Here is an 18334-nt window from a genome sequence, read left to right on the forward strand (position 1 = left end):
CAGTACAGTGATATGTGAATGTGTGGAGTATGGCTTGCTGGAAGCAATTTTGGCAATTTTATTATAGCATTGCTCCTAGTTGTCAGGCTGGACTGGAGGTTGTGAAAATAGAAGAGGAATACAGAAGTGCAGACAGCATTTAAGTGGATGCTAATGTTATCCTGCTGCTCTGAGTCAGATACTGTTTGGCTCTGTTTAGCGCACCTAACTTCTGATGTATTTTTTGATGAGTCTATACAATTTAATCAAAATACGTATTCATCAAACACTTGTTCATCTTTTCCCGGGTTAAGGGTCACCACAGCAGAACTCCAGTCTGCTAATGATTGGCAGTCGAGTTTTATGGTGCCAAGTTGCCAGCCCGATGTCCAGCCTTCAATGAAAGTACACCCATTCACGCATGTCTTTCAGAGGCCATTCGACCACAGGGAGGACATGCAGACTCCACACAGAAGGCACTCCAGCTGAGAATCAAACACGAGAACCTCTTGCTGTGAGGCAACAATGCTACTGCTGTACCACCGTGGCTTATGTATTCATCAAACACTAGTTAGAGAAATTCATTTCAGCGAACCCCAGACTTTTTCCCAGGGTTAGGAAGCACTTGGCCATCACCCCAACTTTTCCCTTTTCTCCACTCAGTGTAATCTTGGAGTTGGTATATATAGATAGGAGGGGTGTGGGGGCACAGTTCCCCACACTGGGTATGTGGGGGTTGAATCCCCCCAGTTGGGTGGGTTTGATTTAGTGCGGTGTCTGTTCTGGAGTGCTGGAGGGCGAGTGGTTCCTAACCCTGGTAAAATGGCTGGGGGTTGCTGAAATGTGTTTTGCTGATTAATGTTTGATGAATATGTATTCAACGATTACATATTTTGATTAAGTGATATAGACCTGTTTTTTAATTACTTGTTGGATGTGGATATTGATTGTCATGTTGTCATCCACTATAACCTTCTACTAATTTAGTATTGGAAACTACTTCAATATTTGTGTTATTTGCTAGGGTGTTTTAAAAATTCATTTAGTATTTAGTATGATACTTACAGATAAAAATTAGACGTTTTGCCTTTGGCTGGGCTTAGTATTAGGTCTGATTTTGCTAGCCAGTTTTCTATAGAGGAGAATTAATCATGAGTGAGCTTTTGGAGAGGAATGGCAGTTTGTACAGATTAGCTAAGGGTTCCATCATTGGAATACTGGACTAGTTTGGCATGTTTTGAGACAGTGTCTAAATTGTTGACAGATGCAATGAATAGGAGTGGTCCTAGTTTGAAGCCTTGGAGAACACGCAGTGAAAGAGATAAAAAGGTTGAGATGCTAGATTGCCAATTAACAGCTTGGATCCATTAATCCATTAGACAGGAGGAACCAGGAGAGATAGGGGTAGGACAGCTCAAGGGATGCTAGTTGATGGAGCAGTTTATTATGACAGACAAGTAGCATAGACTTTAGATAGGTCCAAGAAAAGTGCAGATACAATATTACCTGTATTGTGGCTATAATTAATGCTGTTAGTGAAGTGTATTAGTGCAGTAGTGTTGATATGATTTGGTCTAAAGCCATTCTGAGTGGGGAAGAGGAGGTTACTGGTAAGAATGTAGTTGGGGGGTTGAGAATGTATACAGTTTTTCTAAGATTTTTTGATAGGGGGGAAAGTATGGCTATGAGTCTATAGATAGAAAGATGACTTGTGTTCCCCCTTTGTGCAGGGTTAGGGTGAATGATTTCTTCCATAGGGAGGGGACATGAAATTGCCGGATGGATCTGTTAATGGGTACTGAGATGGGATAGGGGTAGGGCGATGGCACCTGCTGTGATTCTCATGTATTCAGCAGGTAAGTTATCTGCAGTTAGGGTGGTAGGTTTTAATTTTTGGAGTTGCTTTTTAATGACAGAGGAGTGGACAGTGTTGAGGGAAAACGTGTTATGGTTGCCACTGTCTGAGACATTAAGCTGGGTTAAATAGTTAGTGTCTAAGTTAAGTAGTGATTTTGTGGTATTGATGAAGTGGGAGTTAAATAATGAAGCAATATTGTCTGGGTGCATGTTGAGTAGGGCATGAGTTGTTCTAATCTACCAAGAAATAAAATGTTTTTATGGAGTTCTAGAAAGTAACAGGATTTGTTTGGTGATTGTTTTGTAGGTTAAAATAGTAATTTATTTCATTATTTGCATCTATTATTTTGATTTGATTCCAAAGTTGTCTGAAGGTTTGGACATTTTCTTGCATTTTGTTAACATGCCATGTTTTCCATGCCTTATCCCTATCCTGCATTCATTTTTGGGCTGTTACAGTTAACCAGGGGACAATGTTTTATTTTACCATTTTCTGCCATTGGTGCCAGTTTGTTTAGAATATTCAGGAAGGAAGTAGGTGGACTGTATCAGCTAGGGGAATAGTTTTGAGAGTATTCCAGTTTATAAAAGTAAGAATGGTTAAGAAAATTCTTTTTTTTAATTATTACATATGACATAGGCAGTCATACATTGATATAAATTAAAACAAATCATATTGACATAATTTTAGTTGCAAACATTATACATCATTTACAATCTGTCTAGTCACCGTCAGTCAAACATTACATAGCACATTCAAATCCTGACTTCTTTTAAACCTCATTCTTCCTCTGCATGTATTGTTCCCACAATTCACAATTTTGTCATATAATTTGCTCCCACCCTTTTGTAACGATCCCAGTTCCAGTTGTTTTATCTCTGTTACTATATTCACTGCTTATAGTAAGGTTGGTTTAGACTTTTATTTCCATTTTCTAGTACTTGTATTTTGGCAGTCACCATAACTAGACTCAGCAAGGCCTTACTATGTCAAGGCACGTCTGATTCTGTATCATAGCTCAAAAAAATCATTTCCTTAGTTACACCAGTTTGCTCACCTAGTATATCTGACAGAAAAGTCTGCAGGGAATCCTTAAAGTCTGCCAGCTCTTTACACAATATGTTCCCAGTTACCTCTTTCTTACCCATCACACCTCCAGCATTTTTTGTCTACCTGAGGAAACATTCTCAGGAGTCCATTCAGGGTATAAAAATATCTATGTAAACACTTCCAAGCAAAGGTCCTAAATCTTCTAGATTTTGTTGCATATTTGGGAGACATACTTATATACCCCCATTGTTTCATTGTGAATTGCTTATCCAATCTCTCTTCCTAATCCTTTCTAACCTCCTCTGATTAATTCTTATTGTTATCATGCAATATTTTGCACGCTGCACTAATTATTCCTTTTTTAATGGCAACTTCTGCTCTACATTCTAGCAAAAACTCTACTAATGCTGGACTTTCACTTAGGATCCCTTATTTCTTTTTGTTTGCCTATACTCTGATATCAATCCTTGATAGGGAAGGCAATCTCTGTCCTGCAGTTCAAATAAATTCTTGGCCTCTTCCCATTCTATTACCCCTCCCTCTCTAATTATTTGCTCCTAATAATTCTTTTACCAGTTATCACCAATAAATTCCAGTCCCCTCTTGCCTATTGTCTGTATGCCTAATTGCAGTCATCCCTATTGGTAGAATATCCTTTCTCCATTCCTGTGTTAGCTTAGTTCTTAGAATACTTTCTACTACTTTAGGAATATACTATTCTGCATGGTTATTGTTATTTTCCTTAAGGACCTGAATCCAAAATTTTCTGCTGTTTCACCCTCATCCATTACAACTTTGAATTATAGGTTTCTGCTTTTGCTATGTATATAAGCCTTAAGTGTGTAGCTCTGAAATACCCCTTCAGATTGGGTAATCTCAAACCGCCTTGTTCATGGAAGAATCAGCTTATCCTACTTGACTCTTGCCATCTTCCCTCAGATAAAATCCTTCCTCTTTATTAATTGCTATTCACAACTTTTTCTCTTTTTGATAAACATATGCCTGACCATGTGTATACAACTAAAGGGACTAAAAACATTTTAACTGCTTCTATCTTTTTATCTATATTCATGTAACAGAGATTCCAATTTCTCAGTTTTTGTATTATCTGTTATTTAGTCTCTTCCCACATATCCTTAGCTGCCACATCAGACTCATTTTTAATCCATACTCCTAAGTACTTAATTTTATCATGTCTCCATAAATATGGATGTTGCTGAGCCAATTCTTGTGTGGGTACCTAATTTGCAGCTATTGCCTTCGTTTTAGCTTTATTAATTTTGTATCCTGAAAAGATTTGAAACTGTCTCAAAATATTCCACAAACACTGAAATGTCATTTTCTGGTTTTATCAGGTATAAACTAATATTATCTGCAAATAGAGCCAGCTTTTCTTGACAACCATGCCAATTATATCCTTGAATTTCTGAGTCTCTTATTTTTGTTGCCAATGGTTCTAAATATAATGCAAATAACAAAGGGGAAAGAGGAAAGCCCTGCTTGGTGGTTAAGAAAATACTTGGGATATATTAACAATTGTGCAATTGCCATGCTAAGTCTACATGATGTAAGCTTGTTAGTACAATGAGCAGCAACACTAAATGAATATGTGTGCTGCTCTTCACACCTGCACATTTGCGAGCACCTTTTCATGGCCAGCAATAGTGTTTGCCAGCATGAGCACAGAATATAAGCAAAACGTCTTCCATATAGGCAAAGCACTGATGCTGTAGCCCAGGCATATTAAGGGCAAGTACAGTGAAAGAATATAGAAGGAGAAGAAGTTAGATAGGGGAATTATACACAAATGATAACTGTTTTATACTGCATAATTAATGTAGAAGGGGAAATATGTAGTGTACTATTATACCACAGGCAAATGAGATGAAGTGTCTAAAAAGCACTTCTGACATAAACCCTGCAATGCTGATGTAACAATAATTAATGTCAATGATAATACAGTAGCTATGCATACAAATAAATTGGACATGCAAACAAAGGATGTGATAGGGATAAAAAGCTGCAGTGTGACAAAGAGGAGTAAAATGTGATATTCATCTAATTAAATGCTGAGATGAGATAATGGTTAGCAAGGACAGATGATATATTATGGGGTGAATGCATAGACTGCAGTCATTGCATATGAGATGTATCTTCAGGAAATGTATGTATGCGAGCTGACACCATGCTGTATTCTACACCTCAGCATATATACACAAGACCAAATGGACCTTACAGAAGTAATGTCAGGTACATCAGAAGTTGGCATTTTTGTTGCAAAGAAGTGACAGTGGCACCTACAGGAAAGGGATTTATCACCTATGCAGATGTAATAGACAAGGAAGTCTTGTATAGTCATGTAAATGCTAAATGGTAATCTGATAACACAACATACATAAGTTCATAGGTTCATAGGTGTTTACTATGCTAATGACCACAAGAGCCTTTTTAGCCAAGCCATGCATCCCAAATCTCTGACAAGTTTTGGTAACCTTGATAAGTGTAAGCAGGGGTTTGGGAGATGAACGTTTACAAGCAGGGCCTTGGAAATAAACCATTTACAGGCTGAATGTGTCCATTAGAGACATAGGTGCCAAACCAGGGATGAATTTCCTATTCCCCATCCAATTGTCCAAGTTGCACTTGAACTGGGTTAGGGAGTTACTCTGCTTCATGTGGATGATGAGCCTGTTCCATAGATGGAGTAGTTTCTAGGATACATACCTGTCTCTCCAGCAGGTCCTATTTATATCACAGGCAAGGTTTAAGTCTTTAGAATGGGTAATGATGGTGCTGTTTGTTCTGCAGTTATGTAGGAGGTCCATTAGGGTGAGGCCTGACAATGCTTTGTATGCTAGGCATAGATCTCCCCTCAACAGCCTGTAGGAGATAAAATACAGGGATAGGGCCTTGAGGCAGTATGCACAGGACATGTTACTTACACTCTGTATTATTTTAGTGAGGAACCTCTGTGGGTGTTCCAGTTGTTGGATATGCCTGGTTAGATACATACCAAAGGGGGCATTGTACTCAATGATATGACTGATGAATGCTGACTACAGTGAAACAATGACTTCCTTGGACCTTGATGCCATACCTTTGTTTATAAGTTGCTATGCTTAGAATGATTTCCTCACTACCCAAGACACGTGATGATCAAAGGCTAGATTCATATCTATGTGTGTTCCCAAGTCCCTAACTACTAGGTCAGCTCTTAGGTGTGTGTTGTCAATATGATAGTTACCAAGGGTGGATGACTTCTCGAAGGATACTATTAAGCATTTCTTGGCATTCTGTTTTAGTACATGGCTCCGGTACCAGTTGTTTGTCTGTGTAAGCCCTTCCTGGAGAACATTTGTGTTAGTGGGCAATTCAATGAGAGTTCCTAATTTGCAATCATCTGAAAATTTAGTCAGCCAGAGGCCATTGACATTGGCTTTGACTTCAGAGAAGTACATAACAAAAAGGAACGGTTCCAGGATTGATGGCTTCTTTGTGGAGGTGGACTCCCCAATTCTAACTCGCTGGGTCCTGTCTATGAGCCAGCTGGCTATCCACCAGTTTGCATAAGGGTTTGTACCTAACCTCTTAAGTTTGTCAAGAATGCCCAAGTGGGGGACTGTGTCAAATGTCTTCACCAGGTCAAGATAGGCAGTGTGAATAATATTTTCCCTCATGTTTTGCTTTGGTGACCATCTCAAAGTCCATCTAATTGAGTAGGCATGACCTGCCCTTGATGAAACCAAACTGGTTTGGGTCCAGTGTCTTCAGGTTTCCTATGTCATTACTGACCATTTCCATGATAATTCTTTCCATGGCTTTGCATATTAGATTAGTGAGACTTATGGGTCTGTAGTTTGCAGGGTCTGTAAATGGCCCACAATTGTGCAGAAAGATGACTGCTCCTATTCTTCATGAGGCACAACGCCAGTTTGGAGGCTACAGTTGCATAGCAATTCCCAAGGGCCTGATAGATCATGTTTCATGCTATTTCGAAGGCATCCTGGGATATTATCTGAGCCCACTGACGTGTTGTTCTTGGCTTTACAGTCATCATTAAGGATCTGTTCCCTAGTGATAGCAGGGAAGTTATATTTGATGGTATTTCCTGAGGGAAGGGTGATGGAGAGAAAGGAGTAAACTTGGAGCTGAATTTGTTACCAGTAGGTTTGCTATATTTTCTGGTTCAGTATAGGTGGCTACACTTACAATGAGCTCTGCAAATGTGCATTGCCTTTGAGGTTGCAGACATAGCTCAAGAATGCCTGTGGCTGTCCTTGGCCTGGGAGGCCGATTTTACATCAAATTTGGCTTTGGTAGACTTTATTTGTCCTCTGATCTTTTGTTTAATTTGAGGGTGCTTTTATCCTGCTGGTGGCTGCACCTCCTAGCTTTTGCCATGATTGTCTTCCTTTTGTTATACAGGCTATTAATACTTTGATTCCACCAGGGTGACTTGTTTTTTTTTTTGAGTTAGTTCTGTACTTCTTCCTGGTGGGTACAGCTGCCTCTATGCAGCTATTAACATGTTCATATAAGGTTTCGATGAACAGTTCTGCATAGGCAGTGGTGTTCTCAGGCATTATGGGGGCTTGAAATTTTATCAGGTTATTACTTAATAGTAGAAAGTTAGCCGTAGAGTAGTTCCTGAATATTTTGGGGTTAGCTGGGGTTCCAGGCTTTATTTTTACTTCAAATTAGACCATTTTGTGGTCTGACCTTAACAGAGAAGACATTACACTAGGGGGTATGCAGCACTTTTCCATAAGTGACAAATGACAACACAGATCAAATGACATGTCATGAGCTCAGGTTTTCCATTGCTGATTTGCAAACATCTCAGACCTTTTCATGCTGAGCATGCACACATGAAATTTGCAGGTAACAGTAACATAACAGCAATTCTACAGCAACAACAGATGAGAAATTGTTGTAACAGAGGGCAAATTACATTTTTTGATGGTCTGGCATCATGCCATAAAGTAAGATATAATAATGGAATCCCTCATCTGCCATTAAGCTATATAGTGTGACAAAAACAACTGCATTAATAAGGAAATGCCCAGATGAAGATATGCAATACAGAGCGTAACATGCCTGGACAGATATCAGAGAGATGCCTAAAAATCATGGGTGCCACACAAATGCCCACATCAGTTATGTCATGATGAACACCCTTGAAGAACGTACATAACTTTCCTATTATAAGGGCTATTGATGTCCTACCTTGTAGGACAAGGCTTGAAAAATATGGCCCTCTGACTGTGACATAACTAGTTTCTGTGTGTAAGTCACTGCTGTCTGACTCATTTGCATAACAGACAGATATCACCAGATTCAAACCCCTGCCTATTATAGAAAGCTTTCTCCAGACCTCTGTATTGACTAAATGTGCCACATCAGATAGCAATGGAGGCTGTCACAAATAACTGAACTGAATGTGTGCACTAAGAAAGGATTTATGAATATAATATGAACAATTAGATTTAGTCAGAATGATGGAAAGGAGCAACATGTGTTACTGTTCACACAACAGTGAGAAGTGCAATCTCAATGCTTCTTTGTCAAAGAAGCTGTTCCCACCACGTATTACACACTGTCCCAGAACTGAAACATAATCTATCTGCATAGGTATGCTATACAAGCCAGTACTCAATGCATGTTCCACAGTAGCACTTATAGCACAACATGCCCCAAATAACCAACTCAATGCCATGCAATCACAACCCGTGATGATATATCATTGTCCAAAAATGGATAACAATAACAAGATACAGTGGTATTTATGTAATGTCAGTACATTCATATAAGGTTGCCCTTCCAGAAGATGAACTGCAAGCTATGTGACCCTACTGACAAATGATATGTGGATCAACTGCAAGTGCCACAGTGGAAGCCTTAACACAACTGCAACACTCTGCTCCAGAAGATAAACTGCAAGCTATGTGACCCTACTGACAAATGATATGTGGATCAACTGCAAGTGCCACAGTGGAAGCCTTAACACAACTGCAACACTCGGCCTATGATAAATTATTACATTAGATGTATTGTGACGCCAGTGCCCTGGCCCAGCAATCACGGAGCTCAATCCTCATCACTAACACCAGTGAGGGGCATCTCATATAGGAGGAAAGGATAACAAATGCACACAGTAAAGTGCAATTTCCCCTAAGAGCACACAGAGATCACAGTCAGTCTGGGGCTGGTTGCTCCCTTGCTCTCCATGTCCCCAATAAGACTCTCCACTGGCACAGCTATAGGGTCCAGATCTCAGCTTAGTGGGCAAGCTAAAACCTCCAGCACTCTCTCTGTCCAACCAGTGCTTCATGTCCCTGCCCAAGTAGCTGACACACACACACACACACACACACACACACACACACACACACACACACACACACACACACACACACACATGCATACACTTTGAGAAGAGTTTATATAACCACACAGATAATCCAGGGGAAGGCTGGCACAGGTTCTCCAGCTGTGCCCCTTTCTCCCAGACTATAAGGTAGTACCGGCTGCTACCACCCACTAATATTTATCAGCTACTCAAAGGCCCTTAAAAGGGTGTCATATTATTACTGTGCGATATTATTATCCAATTGTTAGTATAGCCCAGGGCTAAAGCTATTAGAGTGGCTTTGTACAATTTAGCCAAAGGCATGCAAGTACTCTAAAGAGTTTAAATTATCTGTACAAAAACAGCCACAGTTAAAAAAGGGTTTAAAAATATTTAATAACAAATAGTCAAAATACAAGACAATACTTTTTCCTACACAGTGCTAGTCAAGAGTTCAGAGATCACAGAGAAATACTTAAAATAATTCAGTAGTACAGTTCTGACATCTCAGAAAAATGCTTAGTCTAATCTTTCTAGTTTCTCGCTATTTCTAAGAGAAAACACAAGTCTAAGATAAACTTACATATAGAGCAAGACAGTGCTGTGAGTTGGATGGTGAAGACAAAAATGCTTAATGCTCTCTGATTCTCTCTGTTTTTAAAATCACATTCCTGGTTTACATTACATCATTCTTCATACTTCCTTGGGTTTCCAGGCAAACAGAAACTACATTTACATTCTTTACTAAGATTACACCTATTCAGGAAGCAAAGCCATAAAGGATATTTATTCATGCAAATTCTGGCCATTATCTCTGGCCTTAAAACAATAGCAAGAATTATTTCATCTAGACTGACTGGAGCCATGTTTAGATCAAAGTGTCCCAACATGCTTTACTTGGTCAGCAGAGTGCACTGTTGTTACATTTTTGCAGTTCCACAGCAGTCTTTCCATTTAAGACAACAAGCCTGGGGCTTAAATTAATATTTACAAATGACAGAATTATCTCCAAAATTCTATCTGGCTAGGCTGTCAGCCTTCACCCATCTTCACCCAATCTTCACAAGTATGTGTTGTAAACAATCTCTGAGATAAAAAGAATAGTGCAGGCCTCTCCCACTTTAAATGCGCACAATATAACTGTGGTGGCTGCCATTCATGCATTATAGTATAAGACCCAGCAATGCGGACAGCCACTCAGTGTGGATGTTGAACACATGAGCATTTGGCAAAAGAAAATCCATGATACTGTACAGGATGAATGCACTACAGTACAACTGTCATTGCAATTGTGAGATATGTAGGCATGTGAAGTCATTACACCCTGTTATTGCTGCAAGGGATATGGTGCCTGTAATTGCTGTACTAAATCAACAACATACAGAATGTCAGAGGATAACGCCTCCTATATGTGTTATATAAGGAAAATGTAATCACATGTCATCATTACTCTGAATAAAAGCATTACTATGTGACAAATTATCATAGATTTTTGTAAGAGGAATCAGCAAGTGGATATAGCAGTAAGCATTACACACGCACAGACACACGCACACAAACATCCCATGTTTAGCATCAAACCTCATACATATCTAGTTACACAATGTAGAAAGCACTGTATTAATCACAAATTGCATAGCAGAGGTTTGACTATTAAGGGTAGAGAATGCACTTTTATTAAGATGACTTCATCAGTGTGTTTTATAGAGGATTTTTCAGTAAAAAGTAGGATAAGGGAGCTGTGAGAACAGATAAATGTATTCTTCTCAGGGGAAGTGGATACATCAACAAGTGTTACATGTAGTCTTATATACAAACACACACACACACACACACACACACACACACACACACACACACACACACACACACACACACACACACACACTCTCTCACCACTTGCACAGACTAATCTTCCATGTTGGGCATCGAACCTCCTACCTATCTAGTTATACAATCTAGAAACCACAACATTAGTTGCAAGTGCCACAAAAAAAAAATACGACTCTTAAGGGTAGACAGTGCACTTTTACCAGGATGAATTCATCAGCGTGTTTCATAGAATAAAAACTAGGATAAGGGAGCTGTGTGAAGAGTATAATATATTTTTCTCAGAGCAAGTGGTTACAGCAGAAAGTATTACACACAGTCTCTCGCACACACATGTACAAGTTCCCCATGTAGGGCATTGAACCTCCTTCCTATATAATTACACACTCTAGAGAGCAATACATAAGCCACAAGTGCTTTAAGAGAAGACAAACTCAAGTGTAGAGAGTGCACATTTGTCAAGATGACCTTATTAGTGTTTCATACAGGATATTTCTGTAAAAAGTGGGATAAGGGAGTTGGGACAACAGTTAAATGTATTCTTGTCAGGGGAAGTGGATATGGCACCAACTGTTACACATGCTCACACACCTTCTATGCTGGGCTTTGAACCTCTATCTATCTAGTTAAACAACATAGAGAGCATTGGATTATTTGCTAGTGCCACTGTAGAAGACCGACATTAATAATGTGAAATAAGGACATTTTACCTTTTTTTAAAATCCACTGTTTTGAACAGATGGTACTGTGCTTCACATGGTGTCCAGTAAATGCATATGTGGGCACAGGAAAATGTAACATTACTATGATTGTCACATGTAATCACATTCTTTTCTACTAAAACATAGATACTGTTCTTCATGTACATTGCTTTACAGTGAGGGACATTGACATGTTTCACATGTTGGAATGACAGATATTTGCAGCACTAGATTATCTATCAAACTTTCCTGCTACTTCATGTCGGGATGATTGCACCCTTGTACTGTCTCATGCTTGCACCTTGTGCATTGCCGAGGTAAACCTGCAAGTCATACATAAGGCAGTGCACTGCAGAATAGCAGTGACAGATTATGTGAGAATACTCTAACCTAACTTGTAACACAATTGTAATTGTAAAGACTGTAGAGCTGACATACATTAAACGACTGAATTCATTCAGCCAACATCATTCTAAAATCAAGATACTGTTGGCAAAAGTAATAGAGGCATACAATTGTGCAACAGCAAACAAAAATTATTTGATTTTTTTTTTCACTTGTTGAGAACAGCAAGCTGAATTGCGCTGTTGATGACAAAGTGTTAGTGAATAATATCTTGAGGTTTTGAAGATAGAATTGGAATTCGCAGCAACCAGTGTTGCTCTATGCTGACTTTCATGCAAAGATCTGTACAAGACAGGCTTCACAATAGGTAGCAGCACATTATTATAGCAGCAGGATAATGATGTGTTAAGTAAAGGTGTAGCCGACATTTTACATCCACATCCATAGCTATCCACTTCTTCACAACATAAATGTACAATTGTATACACAATATCATCCTGAAACATTTTTTTCATCCATATGTATTTGAATCTTTATAGCATTCCAAAAATAAAAAATAAAAAAAAACATTTATACCTGAATATTATGTAAGCACACACACAGGAAGTCATACTTCTGATAGTTAACATTTGGCACCACATTTCAGCAAGCATGAATGTATGTGTTCATCTTCATTACCTTATTGACCAGTGTAATCTGTACATCAACTCTTCAGCATGTTGAAAAGTACGTTAAACTGAATAAATGTAGCTTAGCACAGCAGTGTGAAGTGTAACAGAGTAATGCAGGCGAAGGCAATTAAATCACAAGCTATTGCCATAGCCATACATTTCCATTTAGCTTTAGCTGCATTTGTTGGCAGGCGCCAGACATTGTGCAAATGCAGGGTGAAAGATTAATGACACAGACAGGAGAAGAGACAGTATGAAATGGAGGCAGGGACTAATTAGATTATAACAGAAGAAGAATAATGGTGACTCATAACAATATGTAGCCAACAGGTACAGATAAAATAGTGCAACAAAAACAGCCAGTCACACCTAGCTAATGGCTGGATTTGAACTCTTGAAATTGCTCAAAAATCTTTCTATACATGTGAGCATTAGCTCATCACATCTCAAAAGGATCACTACTTCACAGCATTAAAATAACATAGTTGAAGTACACTGACAACTTACTGAAGCAGAAGGGGTGAAGAAAGAGGGTTAGAGACAGGTGCAGAGATGAAAAGCAACAATATGTTTTGTGGGACATGTAGGAACATGTGTATGGTGTTGAAGTCTTACTTATTAAATTCTCATTAACCTGTCATGCTCTGTACAATAAGGTGTTTGCTACAGGTACAAATAAGGGGTAGGAGAGTACAATAAACATGAATACCTAACCAGGATAAGGTTGGCTTAATAAGGTTCCCTGTTGGGGCTAAATTATTTTTGCAAACAATGTCTTGCTGCTTTATTGAAATGGCATGTAGATAAAATGTTTTACATGGAGAGAAATACAGACATTTGCAGTTAAATATGTGATAGAAATATGAAATGCCATGAATTAATAAATTGATCGACAGCTGTAATTGAACCTATGACACTTTGCAAAAACATGAGGCTACAAACAGGATAATTATCTCAAAGTGGCACATAAGAACTCCTACTTTATTCCATCCAGCAGTCTAAGAACTTTTACATTAATTGTTCCACAGTAATGCCTTTAGCCTGCCTTTTCTCTATAGTCCCATAGCACCACAGGCTTAAGCACATTTACATGAAATTAACCTGACCACTGCAGATTACAGTGAAATCCTCTGCTTTTGCAATATGAAGTGAAACAGTGTTCACTGTCATTCAGCATTGCTGCTCTATGCCAAGTTGCAGGTAGATGCCAAAGACATAAGGTGAAGGCCTTTTCATGGCCATTTCTGACCATGTGTGTTGTCTGTGAATCTATTTTTATCCAGCTTAAATGTGTGAACAAGGGGTGGATAGGCGAGTGGTGAAAATGTGGTTGGCAAGTGGAGGGTAGGACACAGGGGAAAAATTACAGTACCTTGCAGGCCACAGGAGAACAGCATAGCTATCCACTTCTTCACAACATAAATGTACAATTGTACACACGATTTTATCACTTTGCAGAGTCACCACACTAGTGATTGGTGACAAGAACAGAATAATGTTGAATGGCTAATTAGACCAAAGCAGTTGTGTCAAGATGACACATAGGTGAAGTGGGAGTTATGTATGGGGCATATTTTTTTTTTATTGGGACACTCACCCATTTTTTTGTTATTTGTTTTGGAAGACAGAAGAATGTTGGAAAAAGTGCTTGGGAATGAAAGGGTCAGGTAGGTAGGGTAAGTTAGGAAACATGCTCTAACATACAGGACATACAAGACAGACAGGAATGGTGATGGAGACAAAGGATGGGGGACACCATGATTGGGGATAGGTAGGGGACACTGGAGGCACAACCACATCCAACTTGAGAACAGTGAGAATCTAGTCCTCACCCCCAGAAGTGACATCATTGTCTCCTGTAGTAGCTTCCTGGGTCATTGCCAGATGTGGCATCATCTTTGCAATGTGAAGTAAGGCCTTTTCATCCCTGATCTGTGCATTGAGGCCCCTTCCCATGATATCCTGCACCAGCCATGTCAGCTCATACCAGGTGACAAAATCCATTACTGCTGCTCTATGAGGATACCACTGCTCCAGCAGCTGGAGCAGAGCTAACTGATGCAGCTGGAGAAGGTGGGGCAGGTGTGTGCTTCATGTCTGTATTGCCATCTTTGGAGGTATGGCTGGCTGAGCCACAGTGGTTGGCGCACCTGTCTGTGCTGTTTATCATTATTTTTTCAGCAAGTTATGCAAACATCAGATTGTTAATAAATTATAATTCCCCCAAATAAGAAAAACAGAGGAAAGGGTGGGGGAGACATACAAAGGAGATAATTAGTTGCATGGCTTGCCACAGTACTGTATTCTTTCAATAAACAATTATAATCATTTACTACTGTACATGCTTGCCACATGAATATATGATGGAAAGGTATTTTTGTGTCATAAAATACACAAGTCTCACTGCTATGATATAACAAAGGGTAGCCTTTAACCCCCCTGCAACATTCTAATGCAATAACTGCAATTAATATGATTTCATTCTTCCTGACATATTATTGCTGTTAAGATTTTATTAATACCTATCAAGTAATAACAAGTAATTGCTGCTTCTGGGTACTGAACCCCCCACACACAGTTAAGCTGATGTTCTTATTGTCTAATGCAAGCAGCAACAGTTATTGGGGAAAGCATGTATGCTTGAGATCCGCGGTGGTGGTGCTGCGGTAGCGCTGTCACCTCACAGTAAGACGCTGTCTGGTTCGACTCTCAGCTAGAGCGTCTTCTGCGTGGAGACATGCGTGAATGGGCGTACCTTCATTGAAGGTTGTGCATTAGGGCTGGCAACTCAGCATGTAAAAATCAACTGCCAATCATTAGCGAACCGGAGTTCCACTGTGGCGACCCCTGACCGGGAAAAGCTAAAAGACACAACATGTATGCTTGAGATAAAGGTTGCGATACGCCTTCTAAAGATGCAAGTGAAATAAAGTTTTGGCTTGAATTTGTACCTGAGTCATACTTACCCCGTGACTCTCTGAGGTGAGTCAATCTCTACTGGTGTGCATCATGGTTTACAGCTGTCTCCTCTGCAACTGTACTGTACAAAAAGAAAATAAATATATATGAAAGCATAATGAGCACACTTCTCAACTGTCCCAATTTTTGGCTCATATTTTTAGTCTGTTCCTCATAACATTTGTGGTTTTCTGGATTTTTGTGCCAAATCATTGAGGACTGAATTCACTAAATAATGAGAGGTATTTGAGTTATAGACTTCATAACCTTTAGAAAATGCATTATAACATGATGCTTTTTATTCCAGGAACTTTCTAAGTTTATGAGAGCAATATATAAAAGCTGTTCCTATTTTTGGGGCTTTGTCACCCCATTAGTTTTGGCTTTGTCCAGATTTTTTGTGCTAAGAGGTTGAAAGGCATGATACTGAGCATTGGCTGTCTAGATTATTAATACCATATCATAGACAGGCTATGGGTCAGTATACCTACGCAACTTGGGGTTGTTCGCAGTTCTAAATTCAGCCTGCCTTTGGCTTAGGAGATCCTGCTTGTATTTCTTAAGGTCACTATACTGGTGATGATATTGTTCCCCAGTGCATGGAATGCCTAATGTACTGGAGACAAATTTGGCTAAGCTATTCCAAGCCTCAGCCTTATACTTAGATCTGGTATAGTCCCCCCTGCAGCAGCCTATGGCTGTAGCACTTCACAAGGAGTGCCACAAATATCCTGGACTCCTCAACGCCCCACCTTTGTACTCTAAATGTAACACTATTCTCTCCCTTGCCAGCCAAATCTGCAGCAGTCAAGCTAGAAAAATAGATCTGAATCAGCACCCAATTCAGATCTCAAATGTAACTGATTGGGCTCAAAGAATCACAGCCTTGCCAACTGCATTTGCACAATTGAAAGCAGATGAACTCCTTGGCAAACACATTGGTACTGCTTACATCAATGGCAGTAAAGGTGAGAAACATGTAACTGAACTCTGCCATGCGTGATGCTCAACCTACTGACAGGTTCAAATGTTCAGTAATGGAATGCCTAATGGCATGACTTTTACTCCTTGAAGTTTGGAAGGAGAAAACAGGAGTAATTGTTACATAATTGTGATGTTGAGGGTTACACAATGTTAAATATTGTCATACCATCTGGTAACTGAACCCATGGGATAAAGAGTCTGTGTTACCAACTCAGACTAACTAAAACGCGAATGCTGTTTCACTGACACATATGTGTTGAACGCACAGGTAAACAAATGGCCACATCACCGATTTTTTCCATAGGGAAAAAAATCGGTAGGCCAACTACATATGACACACCAGTACAAACATTATAAAGTGGGGGTCTTCCCCCACCAAACCCCCAATGTGGGGGGGCTGTGCCTCCGCACTCCTCCTAACTAAATATACTAACTCTGAGATTGCACTACAGTGGGGAAAAGGACCAATTCACGATGACCAACTGATTTTTTTCCCTAGAAAAAAAAATTGGCGATGTGGCTGTTCACTTACCTGTGAGTTCGACACATACGTGTCGATGAAACGGTATTCACATTTCAGTTCATTCGAGTTGGTAATATAGACCCGGGATAAAGCATAAAAAAAATTGAACGTGAGCTTGTTAAATGACATTGTCACAGCAGAACTACCCTTCAAGCATGGAAACTGCAAGTTCACTAATGTGGGAGTGAATGGAGATACACTTCAGTGAGACCTGTGTGTGAGTGATTTTAATTAGTCCTCAGAATGCATTCCTATGTAAAACTCATTATTTCTGCTTGTAAATGTCTTTCAGATGGGTACAATTGAATGAGCTGTCTAATACTAGTTATGGTATGTTACATACATACTTCATAAAACATAACTCTCTTAAAAACATAGTTTGGATATCTGATGAGTCATAATGATAAGAACATAATTATTGTGGCCATCATACATATGAAGTGAAGTTTATATTAAATGTCATTATTGTCAGGTTTAAGAAATTGGATCCACCTTATCTTGAGGTTATGTGTGAAACACTGATGACATATGGAAATATAAAAGTTTACTTCTGCAAGCATTACTGATACATTGCATGTAAGAAACATGTTTAATATTATCATTTTTCTTTACTGTTGCAGTCCTAATCAAACATTTGTGACAAATGGGATTCTTATACCCATTGTAAAAGTACCTTTTAGCTGGATTCAGACCTTTAATGAGCTGTGTTCTTTATCTAAATTGATTGCACTTACACCTTGTGTTATAGAGATAGGTTTGCGATGTGGAATTTCTCCACTCAGCACTATCCAGTGTGCTGAAGAAAGCTCAATGATGCCAGGCATGATTTTGCTACATACGGCAGCCTAAACCAAATTTTTCTTTTTTTTCCTTAGTGAGTGAACCATGTTTTTACACTGCTGAGTGGAAAGCAAATGCAAATTAAAGTGACAAAAACATACAAGATATTACATATTTTAAATAATTGCAGTGTGATCTCTAAACAGGATTTGAACAATGGTTCATGTGCCTTCTTTCTGTCAGTTCACTTCAGTTACAGCTTGTACCACAGAATTGGCATCTGTCAGGTGCATTCGCTGCAGTAAG

Source organism: Protopterus annectens, chromosome 13.part0, assembly GCF_019279795.1.
Source record: "Protopterus annectens isolate FY-2018-M chromosome 13.part0, PAN1.0, whole genome shotgun sequence".
NCBI lineage: Eukaryota > Metazoa > Chordata > Ceratodontiformes > Protopteridae > Protopterus > Protopterus annectens.